We start from the raw sequence: 15,001 nt of genomic DNA on the forward strand, positions 1-15,001 counted from the left end.
GAACAATAAGCAGAGGTTGAAACAGGAGCAATAGAAAGGACCCTCCAAAGTGCTGAAGACCAGGTTTGATTAGAGGGAATAGAATTAAAATTGCCAAAAGGGGATTTAAACACTGTTCCCTTTTTGTCCCCATCTCCACTCCACCCACTTAAGCCTGGATTAGCTGGCCACATTATGAACATGTAAAAATCAATCCCCCCTCCCTATAAGAGATGTCTGAACTCCTGGTGAAGGATCTTGGGGCAGTAGTAGGAGTGTAAGTTCAGGTCCTAAGTATATTCTCTGTGTTAGAGACATCTGTGGGAGTTGCTTTATAAATGCAAAATTGTGCTGTGTGATTTTGAGAAAAATGTTCTTCAAGGGAAACAAAATAAAAGTGAAATGATAACCAGACTGCCTAAATCTAGGAGTTGAAAACCAACAACTTGGCAAAGGTTGGATTGAGTGATGTGGGGCTACATAGAAAAGAGAGATGTTGAACAGGAAATGTGTGTGATAGAGAAAAAGAGTCAAGGAGGGCAAGGGTCCTGGCAAATTTAGGGAATGGTTATCAGAGCCAGGTTAAAACTTTTTCAGGGTCTGAGTACTTAGAAACAACAGCAAAAACAACAACAAAGACTCTGGTATAGCCCCACTGTAACTCAAAAATAAAATAAAATTACCCAAAACTGCAGACAACTTAAATGCAGCTAAAAATTAAATAAGTTACTTTTTGTTTTCTTTGGATGGCAAAATTAAATTCTGAATAAGTTCATCAAATATGAAATACTCTCCATTTTTCTTGCAGTGAGTGATGGGGTTGTGCTCCAATTTAATCGTGCCCTAAGCATGTGCTTGGTTCACTCTTTGGTTAATCCAGCACTGCTGTCGCTTCTGGGGCTGAACACTCAGCCTGCAGGAAGTCCTACATCAAGCCTAGAGGAGGGCCCTGCTCCTCTAGGACACAGGCTGAGCTATCACCCATGACAGCAGTCCGCAAGCTGAACATGCAAAAGCTGAAACTACTAAAATAAAACCCTTGAACTTCCTACCATAGCTCCAGTGTCTTGAGGTGACACCAGACTAGAGCTAAAGATAGGGTCATACTTATAATATCAAGACAGTCTTTCTGGCTCTGTCCCCACGGATGGGACAAGCACCCCATTAGTCTTCACATTCCACACACAAATTCCAAGCTCCAAATTGGCCATTGAAGAATCCAGAGTCTTTCCAAGGTTGCCTTGGAAGTTCTGGCCCCTTCTGTTATTTTGAGAAAGAGCAGGTAAAAAAGAAGAAAAAGGGGTAGAAGGATACAGAGAGGAAGAGGAGGAAAGAAAGAATGCTGAATGAGTGCTACAAAAGTTTAAAATATTTATATGTAATAAATAATAATATTAACCTACAGATACATCATCCCATATATATAATCACAGTATTTACATGATAACTGCAGAATTTATAGAGAATGTTAATTCATAGTGTCATAGGCATTAAGGATGAAGAAAAGGACATGACTTCAAAATTATATGATAAACATCTCCTACTTTCAGTCCTGGCAGTGTCTTTCTGTAATTCTGTGTGTAACCTCATTTGTAGATGATGTTTGAAGTTTAAACTTGATGCCCTGTGTAAATGTGAGGCCAGGACGAAGTAGCCCACTCATCTACTCTTTCCCCCTTCTCCTGTGATAGACCCTGGACACACCCACCATTTCCCCTTATCCCATCTGTAGGTTTCACTGAAGGGGAATCCAGCCACTCTGGGTGATCCTTGATCCACAACTTGTGCCAGAAGCAGCAGCTTCATGTCATTCAGATTCCACATTTCAGACCACTGCTGATTTGCTTCTCTTAGTTGTTCCTTTCCTTCCCCCTGTGTGGTCACTGCAGCAGCATTTTAGAATTTCTTGATGCCCAGGAGGTGCCATGGCTAGGGTATGCACTGGCCTCTGTTTGATTAGAGGTGAACAGGAATTGAAAACATTTCTGTAGCTTATGTACTTCAAAGAAGTGCTTCATTGCTGATGCATACATGTAAGAAAACTTGAGTGCTGGGCTGAGAGTCACCATTTTTCCATTTTGAAAGTTTCTGTATTGACTTGGGCACTTTTCTGGGCCTTAGTTTCTGTGTCTATAATACGAAAAATTTGGTTGATATATTGATTTTCATATCCATTAACTTGATAAATTCACTTACTAATGCCAAATTTTGACTGTAGCCTTTAGGATTTTCTGTATACACCATCATGTTGTCTGAAAATTAGGACAGTTGTATTTCTTTTTTTTCCAATCCTTGTATCTTGTTTATTCCTTGCATTATTGCACTAGCCAGATGTTAAGATCGATATTGTGGTAATAGATACTTCTGTTACTTTTAGATCACAGAGATAAAATTTAAATATTTTACCACTAATTATATTGATTGTTCTAGATTTCTTGCAGATACTTTTAGTAGATTAATTTAGTTGTCTTCTGTTATTCCTTCACTAAGATTTTTAAAAATCATGAATACGTATAATATTATATCAAACAAAATTTCTGCACATTTTGAGACAGTTGTATGATTTTTGTCTCCTTTATTCTCCTTCAGAGGTATCAAAATTATGCTTTCCCTCAAAAAATGAGTAAGAAATTATTCCATCTTTCTGTTTTCTGGAAGTGAATGAATGTGTAAGACTGGCATTATATATTTTTTAAGTATTTGGAGGAATTCACTGGTACAGCAATCTGAGCCTAGGTATTTATTTGAGGGAGATTTTTAAAAGTACAGATTAATTTTTTTAAAACCTAAAACTATTTAAGTTTTCTATTTCTTTTTGGGTCAGCTTTGGTAAGTTGTTTTCTAGGAATTTATTTTGATTTAATTTTGTAAGTTTTCTGCATAAAATTGCCCATGTCTTCTAATCTTTTTTAATGTGTGAGAATTTGCACTACTCTTTCTTTCTTTCTTTCATTCCTCATATGGCTAATTGGTGTCTTCTCTTTTTTTTTAATTGATTAGTTTTATAAGAGTTTGATCAATTTAATAATCTTTTCTAAAACACAGCTTTCAGCTTTGTAGATTTTGTTTTTCTTTAAATTTTATTTATGCTCCAATCTTTGTATTTCTTTTTTCTGCTTTCTTCTGGTATAGCTTACTGTTCTTTTTCTAACTTTTTGAAATGGATAATCATACCATTGATTTTTAGCCCTTCTTATTTTAATAATATGTGCATTTAGGACTATAAGTTTCTTCCTAAGCTATACTTACGTCTGGTTATTTTCTACTGACCTAATTTTAAGCTCACTCATCTGTGTCCAATATGCTTAAAACTGATCTACTGAGTTCAATTTTTATTTAAGAATTTCTAGTTGATTCATTTTTTAAAAAAGTGATTCCAGTTCTGTGGTATAATTCATTATCAGGTCATCTTCTTTAAAAAATATATTAATCAGAGTTATTTTAAAAATCCAAGTCAAAGAACTCCAATATTAGGATCAATTTTGTTTCCGTTTTGTGGTTGCCCCACAGAAGGCAACTTTCCCTGCCCCCCGAAATCAGCTTGGATTTCAAGACTGATGATGCAACAGCAGCCACCAAGAGGGTATGAACAGCTCTATTACTCACATAATGGGACTTTCTAGGGAGAGCAGAGCAGGTGCCCAAGCCAGTCCACAGTGGCTTCAGCGAAGAGAAGAACAAGTGCTTTTGGTCTTTATCAGGCTGTGGGGCTGGAGCCAATATTTCCATGGAGGGACTGGATCTTGAATGTTTCTTCAAATTTCCCTACTGGCATCAAAAAAAAGGTGGGTTTTCCTATCAGTTTGCCCAGTTGTGGAGCAAGAGGGAAAGGGAGAAGAGTGAGACTTAAACACTGTCAGCAGTCAAATATTCAAAATGGAGTTAAGACTTTTAATTATAATTCACCTCTGATGTTTGCCTGATGACTGGAATGTGCCATGTTTCATTTAATTGAATTTGTACTTGTTTAAATAAGCGATTATGGAGCCTTATGAGGCTTTCAAAACGGAGACTTTATTATGGGGACTGTTTTTATTATTTGATTTTATCTTGATTATTATTTATTTTTAGTACACTGGGTAATTTTTGATTGAATGGTAAACATGCTTATGAAAAGATATAGAGGGTCTGTGTCTTCATCTATTCAGGCTGCTGTAACAAAGTACCGCAAACTCGATGGCCTGTAAAACCAGAAATATATTTCTCACAGTTCTGGAGGCTGGGAAGTCCAAGATCAAGGCCCCAGAATAGATGTGTTTTGGTGAAGGTCCTCTTCCTGGTTCATAGCTGGCAACTTCTCACTGTGCTCTCACATGGCGGAAGGGGAGAGGGAGCTCTGTGGGGTCCCTTTTATACACTATCTGGAGAAAAACATGGTCTGAAAGGATACATGTACCCTAATGTTCATTGCAACACTGTTTACAGTAGCCAAGACATGGAAGTAACCTAAATGTCCATCGACAGATGAATGGATAAAGAAGATGTGGTACATATATATATAATGGAATATTACTCAGCCATTAAAAAGAGTGAAATAATGCCATTTGCAGCAACATGGATGAACCTGGAGATTGTCGTACTGAGTGAAGTAAGTCAGACAGAGAAAGAGAAATATTGTATGATATTGCTTATATGCAGAATCTAAAAAGAAATGATACAAATGAACTTATTTACAAAAGAGAAACAGACTCACAGACTTAGAGAATGAACTTATGTTGGTTACCAGTGGGGAAGGGTAGGGGGAAGGGATAGTTAGGGAGTTTGGGATTGACATGTACACACTGCTGTATTTAAAATGGATAACCAACAAGGACCTACTGTATAACACAGGGACCTCTGCTCAATGTTATGTAGCAGCCTGGGTGGGAGGGGAGTTTGGGGGAGAGTGGATACGTACGTATGTATATCAGGGTCGTTTTGCTGTGCACTTGAAGCTATCACAACATTGTTAATCGGCTATACTCCAATATAAAATAAAAAGTTAAAAAATAAGAACAGTAATCTCATTCATAAAGATTCCACTTTCATGACCTACGAAGCTCCCACGACCTCACCTCCTAATACCATCACACCAGGCATTAGGATTTCAATGTATGAATACTGGGGGGATACAAACATTCGGACCATAGCAGTCTAGATAATGTTTTCTCTATCCAGGGAGAATTCATCCTGTCATCTGAAGGGCAGCAGAGAGGCAAACCATCTCAATTCAGTCAAGTGAAGTGAATTGAGGATAGTATATAGTCTTTCTGAGGTCTAGTCTACCTTTCATTTTCCCTAGTCCTATGGAATTGTCTTCCCAGATGCCAACAGAGAATCAGATGTATTATTTAGTATCCCGCCTCATCTGTGAAGCATTTACTCCAATTTTTGTTTTCCCATCATCATGATTTGCTTTTTGTATGCCTTCAATATGCTTCTTGACTGTTGCTATTGTAACAATAGACAAAAACTGTGGAAGAAAACTTGCAGTAAAGGGCCAGTCTTTGAATCTCCCTTCTCTACGGGACTTTAGCTCCTAGCCTTTGCTCCCTTGGCTGTCCTGGACTCCAGTTTTTGCCTCCCCGGCCCTATGAGATTGCTGAAAACTCTAAAGAATTATCTTCCTCTCAGCAGCTACCTTCTACCTGGCATCTCAGTTTCTCTTTCTATACTAAGTATTAGCAAATCCCTGGGAGGAAAAGTGAAATGCAGAAAATTGGGTCCCCCTCAACAAGCATCTCTTTTTGATCTAGTCTAAGTTTTAACTCCTTTGGCTGCTGTCCCATACTTTCAAGGAAATTATTTTTATTCTGAATTTCTAGTTGTTCTCAGCAGGAAAGTGGGTCTCTTACTGGCTTCTCCTTCATGGTTGGAAGTGGAAATCCCCGAGAGAGCTGGTTTAGATAAATCTGTGGGGTGTTTTTGGTTGTTGTTAATATTTTTAGTCAGAGATTTCTTTATTCAATGGAATACCATACCTCAAATAAATATATAATCAATACAACCAGTTCTGACTAAATTGAAATCTCTGTGCCTTGCCCACTTCCTACAATTCCTTCACTTCAAGGGTCTGCTTCCACCAAACACAACTTCACAATCCTTCCAGAACACATTTGATCCCCGTTTGGGAACCTCTAATGGATCTCTAAATTGCCATTAATGTAAATCATATAGGAATTATATATCAGATAATTTTGAATGAAGAGTGCATGAATACATGAATTATCAATCTATAAATTAATGATGGCAGTTTTAGTCCTTTGACTATAGAGTTTCATTATTTTATATTCAGTGTTCCACCTATTTTTATGGGTTTTTTTCTTATATTTGTGTGCCATTTTCTACCAGTTTGATATTTGCTATTCAGAGATTAATGCGATGAAGTAAATGGAAGGTATCAAACCTATTGTATAATGTTATAGTTTTTAGAAAATCTTCAACCAAGATAGTTTAAGTGAAAATAAAATATTTGCAAAACATGAATAGGAAAAAAATAATTTGAAGTTTCATAATTGCCTTAACAAGTGAAATTTTAAGGTTTTTTCCCCACAGTGTTTGTAACATTTAATATAGACTAGGTAAATTTGCACCAGAGTTTGTTGATTTAGAGAATTTAAGAGGTCAACAGTGATACTTTGTGAACTATAGTATCAGCCACTATAGGAAATAGCACCAATAGAACTAAATTTTTTAAAATTTTAGTCATTTTTCCTCATCTCCAGAATCCAGCTAACTCATCTCCTCTGAGGGTGAGCTCACGGCTTCAGGGTGGGGCCGACTCTGAGGGTGTGCAGAGCTGATCAGAGCACACCTGCTGTACCTCATTCCCAAGCCTTCTGGAGAAATGCAATGCAAATTATGGCAACTCAGTACCAAAGTAATGTGGTCTCAGTAGGGGTGGAGTGGATGTAAAGTGGGGGCAAAATATGCATTGCAGTAAAGTAGTAAAAGCGAATCTGGAAAATGAGATGCAAAATCAATACAGCTGTTTTCAGAACCTCCAGATTGGAACATTTCTTCCATTGCTTTGCTCTCAGTCAATCTGCCTGCTCTTCTTTCTACTCCCCCATCTCTACCATAAAAGCCCCAGTGCAAGATGCATAGTCTTGTCGTCTGGGGAAATGCAATGCCCTCCCAACAGGACATTCTCCTCTGCCTGGTCCTCCTTCATCCCTTCTGCACACAGCAGCCAGAGTGAACTTCTGAAAATGAAAATCAGACTGTGCAATTTCCCTACCTGAGACCATTCAGTGATCTCCTCTTGTTCTCAGGTTAAAGACCAACATTTCAAGGAAGTGTGCAAGGCCTGCACGACCTGGCCCTCTCTTCAGCCTCCAGGCTCATCTTCCTGTCCTCTCCCACTTCCTACACAGCTTTGGCCAATCAGGCCACCTTCCATTTGTTGAAAGTGATATGCCCCCTCCACCCTGGGTCTGTGCTTATGTTGTCCCTTTCCTGACAGGCTCCCCATTGTACCCCTTCCTCTTATTTCTAATTGTTAAGCTTTCAGTGAAGACATTACTTCCCTAAGTGGGTTCAGTTCCTTGTGTTTTCACTCTCATGGAACCCTATTTACTTCAAAAAACAACAACAACAAATATTTATTATCTCGAAGTTTTAAAAAATCTTTTTCCCAGCTTTATTGAGATATAATTTACATACAGCACTGTGTACATGTTTTTGGTTTTTTTCTTCCTGTTTTATTCAGATATAATTGACATACAGCACTGTATAAGCTTAAGGTGCACAGCATAATGATTTAATATACATACTTCCTGAAGTGATTATCACAATAAGTTAAGTGAACATCAATCATCTCATATAGATACACAATTAAAGACACAGAAAACCAAATTTTTTTCTTGTGATGAGAACCCTATTTACTTTTGGTTTGCACACATCCAGCTCTACATCTGTATGCTGTTTCTTCTGCTAAATTATCAATTTCTTTAGGAAAAGGACCATGTCTAATTGATTCCTAACTACCCCAGCAGATAGCTGAGTGCCTAGTATAGAGCAAGTATTCGATAAACAGATGCTGCCTAAAGAATGAAGTGCAGCCAGGGGTATTACCAACACAGCTGCAAGACCCTAAACAGGTACCTCTTGGATCAATAAACAGTCATTGTGCTTATTTAATTCCCTAATGTACTACCCAGGAGGAATTGTGAATCTGAAAAGAACTAAAGTGGAGAACTTCCATTTCTCCTGAGTAGAAAGGCCTTGCTGTGTGGAGACTGAACACTGAACTAACTCTGTCAGGATGCTCCTGAGTTAATTCCTCTAATTTCACTGTCATTTTGTCCCTGCATCTGCCTCATAAGTGTGCAGTTGTCCTTATTCTTGGTTACAGAGGATGTGAGAGAGGGAGCTGGTTCTCTCTGTCAAACTGAAGTATGTCACTGAGGCCATATCATTGATGAGCTACACAAGGGAATCTCGATTCTCTGCTTCATCCTGTTGACTTGGTTACTTCTGGTAGCAGTGCCGCATGCTGGGTAGGAAGCTGCGTCTGTTAGAAAATGCAAGGTTTGAAAGTAAGGGACAAACCCTCATATTCAAAATCACGAATGCGATCATCAGGGAAGCACAGACTGCCTTAGTTTCAGCCTTGAGTAAATTGCTTTTCTCAATCAGTCCCTCCACTTGCACAGAAGATTCATTCAGCCACAAATGTTTACTGGGTGGTTACCATGTGCTGACAGTTGTTGGCAATATAACTGTGAACCAAACAGATACACTTCCTGCTCTCATGGGGAGTATATTCTGTTGGGAAAGACAAATAGTGAGATAAATGTATAATATGTAAGGTGGGACTCTGTGCTGTAGAGCAAATTAAAGCAGTGTAGAGGTAGAGGGAGATAGATAGAGAATGATGGAGGGCATGTGTGGTTGGAAAAGCCTCGTCTCAAAAGACCACTATTAAGCAGTGACCTGAAGGAAGTGAGGAACGTTCCAGATTGTGGACCAGAAAGGGAAGAGACCCCCATGGCAGCAAAGTGCTTGGCATGTTTGATAAAGAACAAAGAGACCACACTGCAGACCAGTGTGACTGCAGCCAAGAGTGAGAGGAAAAATTCCAGAGATGAAATTGAGGGCTGTGTGCAGAGATTTTGTATTTTACTCTGATATTTGAATGGATGGAAGTTCTTGAATAAAGGCACGATATGATCAGACTTCCATTTTGAAAGAGTCAATATGCAGCTATATGGAAAATATACCATGGAGTGACAAAAGGAGAAGACAGGAGAATAGATAAAAGGATATTCCAGTGGTCCAGCAAGGGATTAGTACTATTACCAGAATAGAGACAGTGGAATGGGAGGAAGTGGTTGGATTTTGGGGCCAACATATTGGATGTTAGGACAGGAGACAGAGAAAAGTCTGGGGTGGCTCCGTCTTGACCTGCTCCAGTGGTGAAATCACTTGGAACTCATAAAAAACACAACCTTCTCTCTGAGACTGTTTCTTGATTCGCTCTAGCTGCAGCTGTTTGTTAGATGCGATCCTGTAAACCTTACACAAATGTCTTGGGTTGAAATAAATATAATAGAACTTTGTCAATTCCAGGGTCTTGATTCAAATCATGCACCAAAAAAAAAAAATCTAGAAAAGCTGCATCAAAAATTACTCAGCCATTAAAAAGAAGGAAATAATGCCATTTGCAGCAACATGGATGGACCTGGAGATTATCATACTAAGTGAAGTAAGTCAGACAGAGAAAGACAAATAACATAATATCGCTTATATGCGGAATCTTTAAAAAATGATACAAATGAACTTATTTACAAAGCAGAAACAGACTCACAGACTTAGAGAATGAATTTATGGTTAGCAGGGGGAAGGGTAGGGGGAGGGATAGATTGGGAGTTTGGGATTGACATGTACACACTGCTATATTTAAAATCAATAACCAAGAAGGACCTACTGTATAGCACAGGGAATTCTGCTCAATATTCTGTAATAACCTAAATGGGGAAAGAATCTGAAAAAGAATAGATACACTTATATGAATAACTGAATCACTTTGCTGTACACCTGAAACTAACACAACATTGTTAATCAACTATACTCCAATATAAAATAAAAATTAAAACAAGAAACAAAAAAACCAAAACTATATGGATGGACCTGGACATTCTCATCTTTTCCTCCATTCTGCCTCCCCAATCCAGTTAACATATTTGAACTGGAAATGAATTGTTGGAATTTCTCAAGTAATTGAGTCATAAGAAATCTGTAAATCATAATATTTTATGAAGAGCTATGTTGTTCAGGTCAAGTGCATGTTAAACTTGTAAGTTTTTTTTCTATCCTTTAAGAAGTACATATTCTAATACCCCTCCTCCCCAAATTCCCTAATTCCTAAACTCTACCATATTTTGTAATTTTTCCTATAACATGCAATAAAGCTTTCAGAAAAGTTCAAGGATTTACCCTAGGCTGTTAATAACTATTTGAATATAGGGCTAGGGTTCCTTATAAGCTCTTTATTACCTTTTTTAATGCTTTTGGCAACCTTATGAAGTAGTCACTCCTTTTGACTCCATTTTATAGATGAGAAACTGAGATTTCAAGAAGTTAAATATCACAATTTATTGCCCAAAGTCACACAAATATAAAAAGGCAGAATTCACACACAAACCCGAGTATCCCAAACTCCAGAGACCAAGCTGTCAACCACTGTGCCTCACTGCCCCAAAGCTCTTGTCCAAGGGGTACATGTAGCCTAGTGTCCGATCCTTCATGTAAGTATTTAGTACAGTGCCTGATCCTAAAGTAATTGCTGGAAAATGTTAGCTGTTTCTGTGGTTCCTGTTGTACAGGGATTAAGTTCCATATCTCTCAAATCACATTTCAGAGAAGAGCTATACTTGCTGCACACATCCCGGGGAATAGCACATATTACTGCAGAAGAATTCCTGTCCCCGCTAGTGGAGTAGATCATCCAAGCTGCTTTTTGGTACTGCTATTGGGCTCACCCACTAGCTTCATGAATCTTCATCTGCACAGCCTGCATGGTCCATATCTGTTAAAATTACTAAGTGCCATGGACTTTTGAGGTTGGTTGCAAATAGTGGATTCTAAGAGTACTAAATATTTCATGTCAAAAGTCTACTACACTGCTTGAGTTAACTGTGCACATAATGTAAATACTTCCAGGTTGCATTTCAATCTGTCCAACATAATCAAAATGCAAAGTGCAGAGCTATATTATGAAATCAAGTCTTTTTTAGATGAAAGAAGGACTATTAATTTCCATGAAAATTTGCTTTGCTGGCATCTGGATAAAAACGTATCCCACCGTGACCTACCCCTATAATTCACCCAATAGGTGAATTAAGTACACTTCTGAAGAAGCTTCCAGAAAAGAGAAGGCAATTAACTTTGTTGCCTATACCTGAGGGGAAGAGGAAAGGTACATAACAACACTTGGCTTGTTCTCTCTGCTAGATATTATAGTATTTTCCACACCTTATCTCTTTTAATCCTCTTAACAAGTAATTTCTTTAATCATCAATATCATAATTTTGCAGATTAAGAAACTGAGACCCAAGGAAACTAAAATGTAGCCTGACCAAAATCATAGCTGATGGGTGAGTGATGAAGCCAGATTTCAGATGCCTTAGGGTCCGTGTTCTCTCTGCTAGCCCCTGCATGCTCCCTCCCTCCCTTCCTTCCTCCTTCCCTCACCTCTCTGTTTTCTTTCTCTCTCCTCTCCTCTCTTTCTGTATATATTAAGATTTATATCTACATTTATATTTATTAGCCTTATACACTTCTTACCAGTTTACCTTCACCACAATAAAATCATAAGCCAGCACTCTCTTAATGTTATTTTAGTCTACTGTCCAAAGTTGAGGAAGAGTAGTGTTGTGTATCAGAAAGATTCCAAGGCACCTGAGTTCTAAGCTGTCTTTGTGGTGCTGCCAGATCAGGCTTTAGAGGTTATATTCAGTGTTGCTTCTGCAGAGAAGCAAGACATATTTGGTCTTTTGTTGTACTAAATAATTAGTTTTACTATTTCATCATCAACATGGGGAGTGACTGATCTCTATATGTATATGTCTGTTTTCCCCCATGGTTTGCATTTTCTATAACCTTTTGAAGGTATATATACTTTAGCCCAGCAAACTCACAAACTTCGCTGCATAGTATAACCTTACATCTGTAAGGTCACATCCTTTCGATGCAAAAATGAAAACCTAAGCCCCATTAAAAATGATGGGGTTTGTTCAAGAGCAAGAATTTTTAATTGTCAAGGAAAAAAACCCTTTGATGCTCATGTTTTCAATCTTTGTTAGCTGTAAGCGTTATTATGTCAGAAATCTCCCTAGCCAGACTGAAGCCATAGTTTGAGAGGGATGGTGTGTTGGCATATTACTCTTTTGAACTAAAAACAAGTTTTCAGATGACCTTGACTCCATCAGCTTCAGAAGGGGAGAGAGTTCAACTTCACAGAGCCCCATGACTGGCCTGAGGCTCAGTGTATATGTACTTTGAACGCTTACCTTAAAAAACAACACTGGGTCTTTTGGACCTGATGTCTGGGATTTTGTTGATGGTATAATGATCTACCCCTATGGATGTGTGAATGAACAAATTGCTTTAATCCTCTGACCCTCAGATTTTGCATCTGGCACATCTTTGTTTAGGTGCCGTCCATCCCTGACATTCTGTATTCTAAGGACCTTGCCTGACTTCAGATTCTAGGAAAGGAGAAGACCCAAATAATTGTCTTGTTCTAGAATGCTTTTGTAGTTGACTGGAATTTGGGAACTACAAGAAGGACAGGCCACTTCAGTGGTTTCCTGGTGCCCTTGTGCCTCACATGAACAGGGAACTGAAGCTTGGGGTATAGTTGGTGGCAAAGCTGTTCCAGACCATAAAGTGACCAAAAATATAGATCCTGTCACTATTTATTGTACTCCCGTAGCTTTTATCTGTGACTGACCCAATGTCAGAAAGACAGGCTTAAATGGGTCTTAATCACCTTGGTGATTATATATGTGAGAACCAAAGAGAATAGAGGTCAATCCTGCCATAGAGAAAAATCTACATATTAGCTAAATTATTAACTGAGATCATTTATTTATATGATTTAAGAGCTTCCATGTTCTTTTCTTTTTCAGCAAGCTCACTAGTACCTGCTGGTCAAGCCAATTGTTGTGAATGGCACCCGTGCCCTGGGTGGCAGACAGTGTGGCATTCTTTAGCACAGTCTCCAAAACATTCTCTGCCACTTACAGCCACTCTATTTTGTGTGAGTGTGGGGGTCTGTATATTAGACTTGTGTACACATTTTTTTGATCTAAAGAACAAAGATTTTCTCAATCATATGTCAAATACAATATGAGCATCTTTAGAAAAAAATTTTATGTTTTAATTGACCTTTAGTATAAAATCTAAGTAAAAACTGTCATAGAAATGCACCTCCAAAAATTTCCCCACTACCACTTCCAACCAGATTGTTGCCCTCAGCTGCTCCTATTTAGATGGTTGGAGCTGCCACAGAGTGTGAATTTCACACATCCAAGGTGCCTGGGAATCGAGTCAATATTTTCACATAATGCCAGTTGCCACCAAAATATAGTTACTTACTTAGACTGACAAGTTGTTATTTTTTAGGCTAAAACAATAGGAGCCCATGACTTATCTTTCCTAAATGTTTTCTTGGAAGACTGAAAACACAAACACATATTTTTCTGAATCTCTAAAATATCCCGAGTGAATGATTCCCTTACCAAGTTTATGTGAAAGGATCCAAGACGTCAGAGCCACCATTTTCCCTCACCCACACAGCTTTTAAAATTTTGTTCTTATTTTAAATTTTCTAAAAGATTGGTTTATAACTTAATTTTAAAACACAAGATGCTTTGATGGTGATGCCTGTAATGTAGGAGCAGAAATGCATTTCAGGCTGTCTGTATGAAGAATAGGGCTGCACATTTTCTGTAAAATGTCATGACAGTTTCTACATGGATCCTGAAGACTTGGAGGTTGTTAAAGGTAGTGGGGCAGCCGAGTTTCCTATGGATCAGTAGTTTTACAAACTAAAAATAGATGATGATTTGACCTATCCCAATGCAACACTCAGCTAAAGAGGCTGTTTGAATCCCCATAATCAAGTATCTCAAAAAGTCAAGTCTTTTCAAGTAGGGGCCTTCAAGTATTTCTGTTACACAGAGCTTTAAAAGAACACACTGGCAATTTACATTCAAATTGGTATATTTTTCGTGTGCCCATTTTATAAATGTGACACCAGGCAGGCGTTTGTCCCTATCAGAGGACCTCTAACATCTTTGCCTCACACCCACTGGGGGAAAAGACTTAGGTGGACCCACCACTACCCACTGTGGAGGGTGGATCATCCAGGTGAAGTCCAGAGTTGAGAAAGCCAAACTCTCATTTAATGGGGTAGTCAGGGATTAAGGACAGTTTCTTGCAGAGGAAACTGGAAATGCAGTCAGGAAGAGGGCAGATGCTGTGATTCAGGATGCCAAGTCAAGAAGAGAAGCTTAGGGAAGCAGGAGAAGCAAGACTGGAGAGGAAATTGGGAAGAGGAAGGTCTGGCAGGCAGGGAGGCAGGGAGTCTGGTTGCCTCTGCTAACTGCTCCACTGGTGTGGTTCTAATTTGTAAGTAAGTTAGACCCTTACTGTTTCTCTGCCCTTGAATTTTGCCTTGAGGACCATTTTCCCCTTTCACTGACTGCACAGGCTCTGTCTAACCCATGTTATTTCTCCTTATGGTCCTCCTATCACCAGAAACCTTTCAAATGGGTATTCAATATATTTGTAGGTTTCAGTGCCTTGCATTTCCACAAATACTGGTTATATAATTGCCCATTATTTCTGATTGGTTTTTTTGGGGGAAAAAAAATCTAACATTCAATGAGTTTCCTTTGTTAGATTTTTTTTCCCTGGAATTTTGAGGGTGACAGTTGCCTTTCTGAAAATGAAAACAATTCATCCTTTGTCTCATTTGCTTAAATAGAGTTTTGGAGAAAGAGCTTTTGCTCAAATACCATCAATAAATGGC

General features: G+C 38.5%; 1 protein-coding gene across 1 annotated transcript in view; it reads left to right on the plus strand.

Moving 5' to 3' along the window:
* Positions 1-15,001, plus strand: part of CTNNA2 (catenin alpha 2) — a 1,055,603-nt gene that overhangs the window by 827,049 nt on the left and 213,553 nt on the right. The gene's annotated exons all lie outside the window — the stretch shown is intronic.

This window comes from Eschrichtius robustus, chromosome 15 (assembly GCF_028021215.1).
Source record: "Eschrichtius robustus isolate mEscRob2 chromosome 15, mEscRob2.pri, whole genome shotgun sequence".
In the NCBI taxonomy this organism is placed as follows: domain Eukaryota; kingdom Metazoa; phylum Chordata; class Mammalia; order Artiodactyla; family Eschrichtiidae; genus Eschrichtius; species Eschrichtius robustus.